Source organism: Notechis scutatus, chromosome 5 (genome assembly GCF_049901735.1).
Source record: "Notechis scutatus isolate UNSWTSFEM ecotype Mainland chromosome 5, rNotScu1.2, whole genome shotgun sequence".
NCBI lineage: Eukaryota > Metazoa > Chordata > Lepidosauria > Squamata > Elapidae > Notechis > Notechis scutatus.
In genome coordinates this window covers 64790916-64806907 of record NC_142013.1, presented here as the reverse complement: position 1 = coordinate 64806907, position 15992 = coordinate 64790916, and the positions used below count along the sequence as shown (strand labels likewise).

The following is a 15992-nucleotide window of genomic DNA, read 5'->3' as shown; positions in this document are numbered from 1 at the left end:
CAAACAGGAATTTGGTGAACAAGGGATAGACATGATATGGTATTCATACTTGCAAATACAGGCATGATATAAAAAAAGATGTTAAAACATATGGCTTACATAAAGAATTGACAGAATTTGATAAGATACTAACAGGAATAGAAAAAAGTTGATAAAAAACGGTATGGTTATCTATTGGGCATTAAACTAGAAGAGAAACAAGCAAAGGAGACAATGATAGCATGGGTAAAGAATTTTGGTTATACAATAGCACTCTGGCAGAAACTATGGGATAGAAATTATAAGGTAACAATGTCAACCCCATACAAAGAGAACCTATACAAAATGTTTTATAGATTGCATTTTGTGCCAGCAAGGCTGGCAACGATGTTTAAAAGATAAATCAGCAAAATGTTGGAAATATTGCCATCACATTGTGTCCGAATGTCCATCAAGAGCTTACACCAGCCCAATGTCTGATTTTTTCAACACAGACCACCGTGTCTTTGAAGGCTGGGTGGACCCTGTCCTTGAATGGCTGGGTGGACATTAACATTTAAACCACTATAAGTCCATGTATTTGCGATAAGCTAAATAAATAAATTTATCTTAGTTCCCAAGCGATATAAATGTATATGTAGCAACAGATATTTTGAATCTGAATCTATTAACAACTTCATATAATTAGTATCATTCAAATTTTCAAAAAAGTATTATGTTTATCTTTTCATTATATAGAGTTTGTATCAGCTTCTATTACTTAGAAATTTCTTGAAATTCACAATTTGACCAGACACCTAAAACTTTGGTTATAATTGTAAATTAGAAGATGATAGAAAAAGAAAAGTTCTGTATGTTGGCTCTGAACCTTATTAAAAAGCAGTGGAGACCTGGTTTTTCTTCAGGCACTTTGCTGAGAATGTTAATGGAACTAGTATGGTGTGATTTAGGAAAACACATGTTATTGAGAGGAAAGGTGTTCATTACCATTTTAAATGGTTTGTTGATTTGTTTGTTATTCACTTTATATTGTGGTTTCTCCTTCTGATCAGTTCCTTCTGATAGTTGCATTTTTTTTATTTTGTCAAGTATACTTTTGATAATATATATAAGTATAAACATGATTATTAATACATGAAATAGATATGAATAAAAGATAACATAAAGACAGGAATGGTAGGCACCATTGGTGCACTAATGCATACCCCTCACAGACTTCTTAGGAATGGGGTGAGGTCAACAGTAGACAGTCTGAGGTTAAAGTGTTTGGGGTTAGTGGAAGAAACCACAGAGTCAGATAGAGTATTCCAGGCATTGACCACCAATATGGTGAAGTCATATTTCCTGCAATCAAGTTTTTTGCAGTTTACTCTAAGTTTGTAGCTATTGTGTGCTCATGTATTGTTGAGGTTGAAGTTGAAATACTCATTGATGGGTAAGACATTGTAATGGATAATTTTATGTACTACGCTTAGGTCAGACCGAAGGTGGCATAGTTCTAAGTTATCTAAGCCTAAAATTTCAAGTTTGGAGGCCTAGGGTATTCTGTTGTGAGTAGAGGTGTGGAGGATCCTTCTTGTGAAATATTTTTGGACTCTCTCAATTGTATTAATGTCCAATATGCAGTGCAGATTCCAGACAGATGAGCTGCATTTAAGAATTGGTCCAGCAAATGTTTTGTATGCTCTAGTTAGTAGTACAATATTACTGGAGAAAAAGCTTCACAGGATTAGGTTAACAACTCTTAATGCCTTTTTGGCAATGTTGCTACAGTGGGCTCTAGCACTTACAGAGACAAGAACTCCAAGGTCCTTGACAGAGTGAGAGTCATCTACAAGGTCTTGCCTGTCCAGCTTGTTTTTTATTTTTTTTATTTTTCTTGCCAATATGTAAGACAGAGCATTTGTTTGTTGAGATTTGAAGTTGCCACTTGTTTGACACATAGTCAAGGTCTTTTTGAAGTGTAGCAGCATTGACGGTGGTGTTGAATAGTTTTATATCATCCACGATAAGAACGCAGTTGCTTTTAATATGATCACAAAGGTCATTTATGTAAAGTATACATGTATCCAGTTTTGTTTTTTCACCAAAGAGATTTCTTTTTGGATTGGAGTTTCCTTATTGTTATGGGTAATTTGTTTTTTCTGGTTTTGGGGGTTATTAGTGGTACGTATAGTTTGGTGACTCTTTTGACTTCAAGTTAAAAAAAAATGTAAAAGTCTTCAGCAGTATTGCAGCCAGTAAATAGATTTTAGCTACCTAAGTTTGTTTAATAAATAAATAAATATATTAAGGAAAAGTGTATATGAAAATCTTTCTTTTATTTTATACAAGTAGAAATATATGAAAACCTATCCTGAAATTGGAAATTGAACATAAAACTAATCTAAAAATACATTCCCAAAAACTTTACTGTATTTGAATTTGTATGTTGGTAATACTTTGGAGAATTGTAGTGTGAAAAATCTTGTTGAGAGCTTTACAATTACAATATTTCCATTAGTTTCTTGTATAGTCTAATAATGTTTTGTTTTCTTAAGTTTTCATGGGTATTTATATGTATGGTATTCAGCTTTGTTTGCGTATTTCCCCCCGTCATTATAGTTGTGCTTTTAAAGTTGTAGCAACATTTCGGCAGAATCTCATCTGCCATCATCAGGCTTCTGTATAGTGTTCTATACACTATACACTATACAGAAGCCTGATGATGGCAGATGAAATTCTGCCGAAACGTTGCTACAACTTTAAAAGCACAACTATAATGACGGGGGAAAATACCCAAACAAAGCTGAATACCATACAATAATGTTTTGTCTCTATCTGGGCAAAAAAGAATTATTTGGCTTGACTACCTATTTATACATGAATTTCATGCATTCAGATAATACTTAAATGAAGTTATTCTAAGAAATATTTTTGCAACATTGAAGATTGATAAGGCTGGGCAATCTTGGACCTTATTATCTCTACTGTAATAGATATCTAAATGATATCTGACTGTCATGAGATTTTGTCCATAAAGAAGCCACTATCACATCAGTCCAAAAAGATTTTAAAATGAAAATGATCAATTTTGCAGAATAATAAATATGTTATATATTGCTGGGTGGCTTACTTATATTTAGTACTATGAAAAAAATTACATCCCACTGATTTACATAATATAGTAGCTGTCACTTAGGATCTCAGGCTTGAATTACAGGCATAGAAGGAACCTGAGCTACTTGTTAGGTGAATGGAAGCAGCAGTGGGAGTGAAGGGCTGCTCTGAGAAACTATTTGTGGCTTCCTCAATGGATTTAGTAGACCATCAAATGAGATATAACACTGACTATACCAGGATGATTAGGGGACTGGAAACTAAAACATATGAAGAACAGTATTGGCTGTGCCTACATTCAAAATCCAAGAAAGAAAACCTTAGACTCCATTAAAATAGAGAAAAGTACTTTTACTGAATTTGAAGTGAAAGCAACAAAAGGAAAGTAAGATCTCAGGCAAATAGGCGTAGAAATTACATATTGAAAGTTATCCCAAGTCCCCTCCCCCAACAGTTCAAACTGGACATCCAATCCAAGGTGTGTATAATGTCATGTCGGTTACATCTTCAGGTGGCATCTCACACATCTGGTATGCCAAGACAGTTCATGTTGGCCTGGAAAAAATAAGTGGCTACAGTTGTGCAGAAAGCAGGAAAACATCCCCTCCTTTTTGAACATCGAGACCTCATACAATAACATAATACCATAAAAATTTTAATAAGTATCATATTATACTAACAATTAACTTTTAAGCAAAATAATTTCAAGTTGTTTAATGCCTAGTTGGGACAATGTTTATAATGTCCTCAAAAACAGAAAGAGATATTAGAAGAAATGACCACTATAAAAACCACAACAATTAAGACAGGAAAGAAAACCACACCAACCGCAACATCCTCAGCAACAACAGCTTCGCCGAAGACCCAAAAAACAATAGAAGGAAAGCTGATGGCTGAGAAACAAAATACCACTTCGAATGTCAATATTCAAACCTCGTTACTCACACTGCAAGAATCGATGGCTAAAATCCAATAAATAATGGTAAAGAATCACTCAGAAACAAGAGCTAACATTAATGAGCTGAAGGGGGAAATTAAAAACAGAAATGAGATCAGACATATCAAAACTCAATGTAAAAGTAGGGTCAATTCAACAAGCATTAGAAAGGAATGAAAAAACAAGGAAGTAGAGAAAAGAATGGAACAAACAGAGAAGAAGCTAGAAACGGTGGACCAACAAATAAAAATAGTGAGAAAAGAAATGGAGGACTCCTTAATCTATATTGAAATGGATAAAGCTGCATTGTACCTAAGATTCCAAAACATAGTGGAAACTAAAGATGAGGACTTGGCACTAGTGAGGGCAGAAATTTTGGCTGAAGCACTAGATAGAGATAAGGAGGGAATTTTTTTAAAAAATGGACGACGTATACAGGGTTAGTACGAGTTATGTAAGAAGAAACAAACTTCCAAAAGAGGTCCACATCTAATTTACGGGAAGGAAAGCTTGAGATAATATATAAGATATCCAGAGAATAAGCAATAGTATATAAAAGAAAGGAGATCCAGATCCTCAAACAAATCCCGAGAAGAGTAAGGGAGCAGAGAAGGGATTATAAATTTTTGGCTACACAGTTGAACAAACAAGATATTCTATTCCATTGGCTGATTCCAGAAGGGATGCTGGTTACTTGGGAAGAGAGGAAGATCAAAATAGACACTCTGGAAAAAGCACAAGAACTGTATGAGCAACTGGTGGGCTCGGAGGATCCAAGCAGCAAAGAAGATTTAGACTCAAAATCTCAAGAAAAGAACAAGACCAACAAAAAAATAAAGACAAAGAACAAGAAATAAAAAAAATTAATCAGCAACAACAAGAAAAAGAAGACCCTAAACCAATGAATAGAACACAAAGGGAAATAAGAGCGATCAGGAGACAAAATACTAGACACAATTAGGACTATGGAAAAAGAAGTGAAACTTTTATCTATTAACATAAATGGCTTAAACTCAGCGACAAAAAGAAAAAGGATTTTGGCAAAGTTAATAAAACAAAATGAATAGAATAGAATAGAATAGAATAGAATAGAATAGAATAGAATAGAATAGAATAGAATAGAATAGAATAGAATAGAATAGAATAGAATACTTTATTGGCCAAGTGTGATTGGACACACAAGGAATTTGTCTTGGTGTAAATACTCTCAGTATACATAAAAGAAAAGATACATTCGTTAAGAATCAAGAATCATAACGTACAACAGTTAATGATAGTCATAGGGTACAATCAGCAATCAAATCATACTAGGAAACAGTCAATATAAATCAATAAAAATGCAGATATTATATGTTTACAGGAAACACACATACTAAAAACAGATGAAAAATATCTAGATTGCCCCAAATTAGGGACACTGTTTACGGCTGCTGCAGACCATGAAAAGGAATAGCTGTTTATATCAACGAAGAGTTAAAGGCAAACTTAATATTTGCAGACCCAAAAGGAAGAATTCTGGCAATAGAAATACAAATAAACTAAAATGAGTCCTGTATATTGGAAATGTAAAAAAAAAAGAGGGAACATTCTACCATATGTGGTGGTCCTGCCCAGATGCTCAAACATATTGGCTTAAAATCAAAGATTGGCTACAGAAAATTACTAACAAACAATTAGATTTAGAACTGGAACTCTTCCTATTGGGGATCTTCAAAAAAATATGTAAAGAGTACAAAATATTTATTATTACACATATTAACTGCTGCCAGGATTGCCTTTGCTCAATGTTGGAAACAGCCATGCATACTCTCAGAGAAACTTGTTATACAAAAAATTATGAACTGCACAGAAATGGACAAATTAACGTTGAGCTTAAAAGATAAAGAGACATCGGTATTTTATAAGGTGTGGGAACAATGGTATTACTGGATAGAACGGAGATAGATTACAGATAGTTATTAACCATAAGTAATAGATAAAATAAGAATGTAATTATGCATAATTTAATATCTGTAAATAATGTACAAATTATTGTCATAAGAGAATCACTACAAATTGCTGTTTATTTATTTATGTTTTTAATGTAATAAAAGTTTAATAAAGTATAGTTTAAAAGAAAACGAAAATGAAGAAATTTAAGATAAGCAACTTATAGATTAAAGGTATATATTTGCACAAATTATATATATTTGTAAATATGCACAAAAGATAGAAATGTATGAGATTGATGTCATAGAACTGTTAATGTAATGGTTATCTTTTTGTTTTTAAAAGACATAAAAGACTAATAAAGTTTATTAAAAAGAAAAAGAAAGCAGGAAAGTGTCCCATCTTTTACAGTACATACAACTTCGACCTCCAGCACCCTTCCCCCACAAAGCCCAATTATCCCAAAGCCCAATTATCCCTCCTCTCCCCGCATTTCCATGGCAGCTGGCAAGAATCAAGCAATAAAAGATGTCAGGAAGAATTATTGGAGGCTGATATTCGGCCCTCCTGCAAAAGAGGTGTTAGCCCTGGAAAAGAAAACATAGTAAAATAACAGGAAAATAAATATTCCAGATGAAACAATATATACAAAAGTACATCAAGGCTTGTCAGGATATTTAGATCAAAGCTTGTACAAGTTTAGGGGCCCTAAGTATGTTCAGGTTTCAGTAAACTAACATGAAATACAGGATGGATCCTTCTAAGGGTTTTTGGTGGTTCTAGCTGCACAGCGACAGGATTCACAACCCGGACAATTGGGAAAGGCCCAACATACTTAGGTCCCAATTTTTTAGACTTCTGGGTGGTCTGTAAATGCTTAGTGGACAAGAAGACCTTATCCCCCACTTGGTATGTTTTTTGTAGAATTCTATTCTTGTCTGCTTGTTTTTTATGCGCTTGATGAGCATCATCCAATGCTTTATGGTTAACTGGCCAGGTAACTGGAGCTGGGTTATCCACTCTGCCAATGATGGGATTTGGGTTTCTCCTGTGGTAGCTCTGTGATGAGTACAAAATCCTGACCAGTAGCTACTTTGAACGGGTGAAACCAGTGCTACAATGGATGGAGTTATTGTAAGTTACCTCTGCAAAAGGCAATAGATCAGACCAGTCATCTTGCTAATAATTTACATAATATCTAAGGTATTGTTTCAATACTGAGTTAGTTCTCTCACAAGATTAGTTTGTGGGTGGTGGTTGGAGCTTAAGCCCTGGGTGGAGCCTAATAACTTTAAAAATTCCCTCCAGAACTTTGAAGTGAATAGAATCCCCCTATCTGAAATTATACACTCAGGAATACCATGTAATCTATACACATGTAAAATAAACAGTTTAGCCAAAATTTTCACAGAGGGAATCTTTGCACAGGGTACAAAGTGTACCTGTTTGGAAAATAGGTCAGTAACCACCCAAATGACTGTATTTCCCCCACTCTCAGGTAATTCCACAATGAAATCCATGGAAATTTCCTTCCATGGGGCACTCGGCCTAGCCACATTTTGTAGCAGACCAGCAAGTTTATCAGGAGGTCGTTTGGCTGAAGCACAAAAAGGGCAACTAGCGACATAAGCTTCTATGTCTTTTTTCAAAAGATGACCATCAAAAGTGCCATTTGACTAAGTGTAGGGTTTTTACAAATTCAAAATGCCCAGAAACCTTCGAATCATGGGCATGTTTCAGGATGCCCCCCCTAAGACTAGCAGGGACATATAACTTCGCCCCCATCCATGCCAGGCCATCACGAATAGTACAATCATTTGAGTGTTTAGAAACCAATCATCCAATTTTAAACCTTCTTTTGACTGTTCAGTTAAATCATTTAGTTCAGTTAAATCATCACTTCTCCTGGGCTGTAGTTTATTTTATTTATTTATTTATTTTTGTCAATTGCTTATAAGATAATAGGTATAAGTAAAAACATAGTTATGAATACATGGATACATATAAGAAAAATAAAAAAAATAAAAGAAACAATAGGACAGGGACGGTAGGCATGTTAGTGCGCTTATGCACGCCCCCTACAGACCTCTTAGGAAAGGGGTGAGGTCAATAGTAGACAGTCTAAGGTTAAAGTTTTGGGGGTTTGGGGAAGAAACCACTGAGTCAGGTAGAGTATTCCAGACATTGACCACTCTGTTGCTGAAGTCGTATTTCCTGCAATCAAGTTTGGTGCGATTAACCTTGAGTTTGTATCTATTGTTTGCTCTTGTGTTGTTATGGTTGACCACTGGGACAGCCAGTTGCTTTGTAGGAACAATAGAACATTTCATTTCAGGTCAGATGCTATTATACTGGGGCAATCTAGATAAAGTGTCAGCCATAAAATCCCCCCCCCCCCAGGTATTTTAATGAGAAGTTAAACCACTTAAAGTATTGTGCCCAACAAAGTTGCTTGGGAGACAGCTTTCAAGGGGTTTTCAACACCTCTAGGTTTTTGTGATCTGTCCACAGCCTTCCCCGACAAAGCCCAATTATCCCAAAGCCCAATTATCCCTCTTGGAGGCTGACAAACAGTTACAGGAACTGGGCATGACTAGTCTAGTGAAGAGAAGAGAAGGGGAGGCATGATAGCAGTGTTCCAATATTTGAGGGGCTGCCACCAAGAGGAAGGGATAAAGCTATTTTATAAAACACCTATAGGGCAGACAAGGAATAATGGATGGAAACTGAACAAGAAGAAATTTAACCTGGAAATAAGGAGAAACTTTCTGACTGTGAGAACAATCAACCAATGGAATAGCTTGCCTTCAGAAGTTGTGGGAGCTTTATCACTTGAGACTTTCAAGAAGAGATTGGACTGCCATTTGTCAGAAATATTGTAGGGTCTCCTGCTTGGGCAGGGGCTTGGACTAGATGACCTACAAGGTCCCTTCCAACTCTGTTAATCTGTTAAATAATCTAACTAGATATGCTAGACCTGATCTAACAAAGTTATTCACATGTTTTCACATTATCAGGAGATCATGATGAATTGTCCCATTCCAATCATGGTGACTGATATATAGAAAGCAACTGAATATCCTTCTTCCTGTAGCTCTAAAATGACCATGTCTTTAACCCAAACTAATTTTAAAAAATGATTTGGAAAGTTGTTATTATTATCAGTTGAAAGAGGGAGAGAGGGAGAGAGAGAAAGAGAGGGGGGATATTATGTGGCAGGTAAAACTTCAATTTTGGTAAACTTCACTCTTTACTATATCCCGGTTTAAAGGATCAACCAATGCAAGTGGTTTATTATATCCTGGTTTAAAGGATCAACCAATGCAACAAGTTTCATGATTTCATCCACTTTGTTTTAGTATGTCTACTATAATATGGGTGATCCACTATTTATTCTTGTCAAATGACTTAAAATTATATTTCCCCCAATATTTTTAGAATTTCATGGCAGCACCTGCCAATTTTGGCTGATCTCATAAGTTCTGGATTCTATTTGGGTGGGAGGCTTCTTGGAAATTCTAAGTCTGTACTGGACAGTTGATAAAACATCCTGGAGGAAGATAGTAGCAAGCCACTTCCAAGAAAATTGCATTAAAACAGTAATCAGAAAGCAAACTTCATTTGAAGACATTTCAGGATATTAATTCAGAGTAAGATTATCTAGCATGAAAAGCTTGAAAAATATATTCGATATTTTTAAAATGACATTTTATTATATATTCTGCTTATTATTGTCACTTCAGGAGAAATAAAGATCTACCAGTGATGAATCATCAATAGTAAGAAATTAATGTGGATTTCATTGCAAGATACTGTCACATGTATTACTAAATGGTACAAATATAATTTAGGCTGTTCATACTAGGTGACATTTTACTCAGGCTCAAAACATCCACTGTTTGCTAATTGCAACTAGCAGGTTATTCAAATGCTGATGTTTTTAATTAGAGTTTATACACTAAACCATTTCTTTAGATTAAAAATAAATGGCTGACTCCTTCTAAAGATAGACACTGTCCTCTAGTGGAGGAAAGAAGTCATAGTAGAGCTTGGAAAACAACAGTTCACTAATTACAGAAACACAGGACTGACATCAAAAATCGACACTGGATATCTGATGCTATTCTTCCATTCCATTCTATTGAAACTACAGAACAAAGATGGTTCCAACTTTAGCGATCCCCCCATCTTTCATTTTAAACAGCCTTTATCCAAATCCAATTTATTAAGAAGCACAAGTGTATCTTCATTTTTGAAGTCTCATTTCATATAATGATTTTGATTTCTCCCCAAGTAAATAATGCGGCTAAGAGGCAAAGAGTTTGCTCACACTGATAAGTCATTAATCAATTATTTTACCCCAAATATAAGTCAAGAGTGACTTTATATAAAAAATAATATCAAAAACTTACATTTATTATCTATTAGTTCTCTATGTTCTCTAATATCTATATTTTACATGGGGCAATGTTATCTGGTCTACTTTTAAAACATTGCTTAGGAAATGGATTCTGGAACATCCACAGTGGACTCACATTGTGAGTCGACATTTTGTGCAGTGATGCATAATGCCCTTGTTATAAATGCTATATTTATCATTAGAATATAAATGATAGCTAATGGCATTATAAGCCATAGAACATGAAAATGTGCATAGTCACAGAAGCATAATATTTCTAGTTCTCTCAGCTGTGGTTTTGCCAAATGTTGAAAATGTAACTACAAAATATATATTTTTGGAAACAATAGTGTGATGGCTCCCCTGGAGGCTTCCCCAGATACCTCTCCAGATGTCAGCTCAGAGGATTCAAGGTAAGGATGGAGGATGAACCAATTCTAGGCATGTCTGGAGGGGAGTTGTCAATGGCTCCAAGCAGCCATCTGAGAGGGATTTGGCTGAAACACAGCTGTAGCAGGACAGCCCTGAGGCTTCAGGTGGAGAAAGCATGCAATTGGTCAGTGATGATGATGAGGAACTGCCTTCTGAATCTGATCCAAGAACACTTGATGGTACATAATCAGTCTATCTATTCTCTAATCTATTCACCTTTTTTTTCTCCAAAATTTTTATTAATTTTTAAGAAAACAAACATATACAAGCAAAACACAAAACATGAAAAACATAAAACATCTTTTTTGAAAGCAGCTTGATCCCGGGTTACATCTCTTCGTACAGACAAGTTCATGCTCACTTTTATCTACCATTCCATATCTTATTACCATTCTACATTTTTTATATAGCTTCTCCCCTCTTTTCACTCTCTTAATTCTATTTTATTTATTTCATCTTAATTTAAATCATTATACTTATATCCTTTGTCTGTCCTGTTTCAGCTGTCTATTATCTTTTCTCATTAACATAAAATTTCTCCTGTTATCACTGATTGGAGTATGACGCCTTTATATCTTTCCCCTAAATTTAACACTTGATATAATACATAACTTTCATACGGATTCTGCTTAGTACATTCTAAAGCTATTTTAAGAAAAGAAAAAATTACAAATATATAATATAATTAAAACAACAATCTATACCAATTGAACTCTATCGTTAAAATTAATATTCATTTAAATCTTAAACATTTTACACATTCCTTTTCAAATAGGTATCATGCTTCTATGGGAACAGTTATAAATTTTGCGTAGTTACTCCCCTCCCCCATTTCACTTATATTTTAAAACATTATGTAATTAAAATGTTCCCATTCCTTCTTAATTCAATTCTCTCATATTTCATTTCATTTATTTTGTTCAAGAAAAAAAAGTTTCACTGAATTACATTGAATATTTTATCCCATTTTATAATCATATGTTATTCCAATTTTCTAACATTATTTCTAATACAAATACAACAATACAGTCTTATGTACCTTTGCAGAATCTCTTTTTCAGTTATATTTTTACCCATTATCTCTAAATAAATCCTGTTTCTTTACATTTTGTTTCAAACCTTTGTAGCTTCTCTTCCCTTCCTTCCTCCCTTGCTTCTTCACTCTGCCCTTTTTACCCCCTAGTCTCTCCATCTCCATTTCCCTCTTCTGTATTCCTCTTTTCTGTTGCTTTCTAACATTATATTCACTTTTCACCTTATTTTTCCCTTTTTTGGTTGTTTTTTAGGTCTTAAATTCTCTATTCTCTTTTCCCCCTTTTCCCTTTCTTCCCCAGATAAAGTTATTTGTTCATTAAAGATGGCTTCTTCTTTGTCCCAATCTTCTTGTTCTTGTAGTTTCTCATAAGTAGAAATTGCCATTTCTAAAAAATGAAAAACGGAGCCAAAAGAGCCCTTCCCTTCTTGTTCCTCTTCTTTATATTTTTTGAATTCCATTTTCAGTTCATCCACAAGTGATGCCATTGTAAAAAAAAAAATTAAAAAACCACCCAAGTGTTTTTAATCATTGAAATATAATTTCTAAAAGTCCCAAAGTCACCAAGCAGTCCAAATACACACAAGCTGTTTCATTTTACACTTTCTTCTTTTTTCACTTTCTCTTCCTGGGGGTTACAATTCAGTTACAAAGTTCCAATTAAAATGTATCTTTTAGAAGTCTTGTTACAATTTAACTTTAGATTCTTTTAAATTCCAAGCAGTCTCCTCCAGCCAAATCTTACTCTTATTCTTTTCCTCTCCCTTCCCACTTACAGTGAAAAAAAGTTTTTTCAGTGATCAGAAATCTTTATTGTCCCCTTGGCTTTGATTTTCCAGTTTAATTACCTGCTGATGCCAAAGCGGGTTTTTCCGATTTCTCATTCATCTGCTGTCACTGTAAGGAAGGAGAGTGAGAAAAAACAAACTTTCCCTTTTCACTTTCATTCGCTGCTTCTGGATCTTCTTTGGGAGCGATGTATCTTTTTAAAAAATTTAAATTCCAGGGTACCTTGAATGTTGCTTCTTATCCCGGTCAGCCAAAACTTTCACTTCTTCACTTCCTCCTGCAAATTCTTTTCCGGACGAGTGCTTCTTTGTGGCGGCCATTTCTGACTGCTGCTCCACTGCCTTCGGAAAAGGGAGTTAAGCCAGCTGAGGATGGGAGGTGCGGCTCCCCTCAAACCCTGCCGGGTCTCCCCTATCTTCGACCACCTCTACAGGGTGGCTTAGCCCTGAAGCCAGCTGGCTCGGGGCACTCCAGCGGCGAGCGCAAGCAGAACTGCGCACGATCGCAGATTCCTGCTGCCGCCGAAGCCCTGCAAACCGGAAGTGCTAATCTATTCACCTTTTGGAGGTGTGTACTCTTTACAAATTCCTTAATTGGATGTTTGTTTTCTGCCTGGTTGTATGTCTGATATATGATTGTTTTCTGGTTGTATGTCTGATATATGATTTATTTTCTGCCTGGTTGTATGCCTGTTTACCTGAGTATTGACCACTGAACAGAATGTTCTAGTCCAGGGGTGTCAAACTCGATTTCATTGAGGGACGCATCAGAGTTATGGTTGACAACAGGGGGCTGGGTGGGCGTGGCCAGGGTTGTCACAGCTGATTGGGTGGACATGGCCAGCTCACATCAGGGGTGCCTGTGTTGGTCTGGGTAGGGCTGGGGGGATCCATTGTCTCCAGCTGAGGAAGGCAAGACCAGGATGAGTGCCAAACCCTTGTCCACCAGAGGAGCCTCACCATCCCTGTCAGGCCACACTCAGGACCCCCAGACAGCAGTGTGGACTGGCTGGAGCCCTGGGCAGCAGAGGGCAAGCACCCAACCTAGCCCTCACGTTCCCAGGGCACTGGAACCGCACACCTCAGCCCTGCTTCCCAGAGGGGGCATCCAGCTGCACTTACCTCCTTTTTGAGCCTGCTGCTGCTGTGCATGCTCTCCTTGGCCAGGTTGCTCATGGTGTGTCTGGGAGGGCAAAGTGTGTAGATCAGAGTAAGGCCCACTCCCTCTCCTTGCAAGGAGATGTGGCTCCTCAGTTGTAGGATGGGAGACCACCAGGAGAGGAGAGGACAAGGGGATGGCAAAAGGGCAGCAGGGTTGCTCGTGGCCAAGTGCTAATGCAGCACTTCACTCAGACTCTCCCTCCCTCTCATAATCCCCTCCCTCCCTTCTCATTCCATCTCCTTCCTTCCTTCATGCTCAGGAAGGAATGAGGGGAAGGGGAGAGTTCGACAGTGCTACCAGTGGCCATGCTACCAGAGGCTAAGGCTTTCCCACGCAGAGGCAGGGGCAGTCCTGGTGAAAGGGAAGCCCCACATGCTGCTAGGCCTTAGATCTGACCTGCATGGCTACCCTGGAACCAGCGAGGGGCTGCCCTGCTGCCTTGGCCCCACCTTTTGGGTATGCACACAGTAGGCAGTGAGCACTGGCGTCCTGGGTGAAAGGGAACTACTCAGAATGCAGTTGCTTCTTGGCCTTTTGGCTAAGATCAAGTGTAGGATCTGTTCTTATCAGTTTATTATCTAAGAAGATTTCCGGCTGTATCTCTGGTGCTATCAGAAGCAAGGACTGTGAGCTCCGCGGCACTGTTCCGAGTTCACACCATCAGAGAGCTCCAATTGGAGCCATAGCCATCCTGGAGGGGTGGTGAAGGAATGGGGGACCACTTGGCAGTTTGAGGAGAACCACATTTCTCCTCCCTAACATGGAAAACCCTCTCATCTGAAGACAGAGTGCAGCAGCAACCAAAATGGCTTCCATGAAGCCAAAGGCAATCTGAATACCCGACAGGAGTGAAGAGATGGTGAATGGTGTGTGAACTGGGTGAGAGAATACTTTTGAACTTTTAAATGCAACCCTGATAAGAATATTCAGAAAAAAGGACTCATCATGATTTTTAAACTGGCAGCGACCTAACACAGGAGTGGACATTTAAAGTACTAAAAATAGAAAGAAGGAAGTAAAGTAAAATAAAGGAAGAAAATAGTAAATGTGTTAAAAATGCAAAAAACTGGATTTTTTTATTGGACAGATATTAGCTTTGGATAGACATTTTAAAAATGCTGTAATCTATTAAAAAAGAAGGAATATATATCTATCTTCTGACAATATTAGTAACATTTGATGAGAAAGGAAAACAAGAGAAAAGTGAAAACTAATTTAAGAGCACCACCTGCTCTTGAAAAAAGATACTAGATTCCCAAAGTTTTGATAAGACCTGATTTAAGGAGAATTAAAATGAGAAATAAGAGACTTTTATTATTAAAGACCCCAGAAAGCTACAATACAAGATTTAACTGGTGGAGGAACTTATGAAGGTTTCACCCTAGGATCATTTAAAAGAATAGAACGATTAATTTTGGGATATAAAGATTCCAGGACATTGGATTTTTAGTATGAAAAGTGACTTTGGTTTGAATAAAGGACTGTTGGACAACAGAAAGAAAGATATAGAATAAATAAAAACAAAGATGAGTGGAATTTGCAAATAAATTGCATTGGAATTTCTTTTTTTAAAAAACAAGTTTTATTCAATTTTTCCAAAACAACATTTAAAAAAAGCTCTTTTCAGTGTACAACATAATTCCAAGTCACCACTTTTAGATGCAAATATGATAGTAATTATATATTCATTTTTACATTCAACATTCTGTCTTGTCCATTTTTAACTTAATTCTATTATTACTTCTCCATTTCAACTTTTACATAAAAAAAACATTAATTCTGTTAAGTGATATTACTTTCATTCTAAGTATCTTCTCAATTCATTTCAATTTATTTCAAATATATTTCTTAAACATTAACATTTCTTTTAAGCGTGGCCTTTTCCAAAAGTACTCTTTTCTCATTTTACCTCTCAACTTTTATATAAGAAAAGGAAAACGCAAGTTAATGCTATTCATTAATATTACTCTCATTCTAAACATCTTCTCAATTCATTTCAATTTATTTCAAATATATTTCTTAAGCCTTAACATTTCTTTTAAATGTTGCCTTTTCCAAAGTACTCTTTTTTCATTTAAATCACTAATAGTTTCCATATCTTCATACTTATTCCCTTTTAATTCTTTTTTATCTTGTCAAATTTGCAATTCCATCTTGTCAAATTTGTACATTCTTTTCATAAAGTCTAGATTAATACAAGTTTTTCACATAAAACAAAACATAAATTTCCCCTC

The 15992-nt window shown here is 36.1% G+C and overlaps 1 protein-coding gene and 1 pseudogene across 1 annotated transcript in view; both read left to right on the top strand.

Annotated features, from left to right (window-relative positions):
* IL1RAPL1 (interleukin 1 receptor accessory protein like 1) overlaps nt 1–15992 on the top strand; it is a 1416302-nt gene that overhangs the window by 1276013 nt on the left and 124297 nt on the right. The window lies entirely within an intron of this gene.
* LOC113420487 (U2 spliceosomal RNA) lies at nt 14277–14419 on the top strand (annotated as a pseudogene).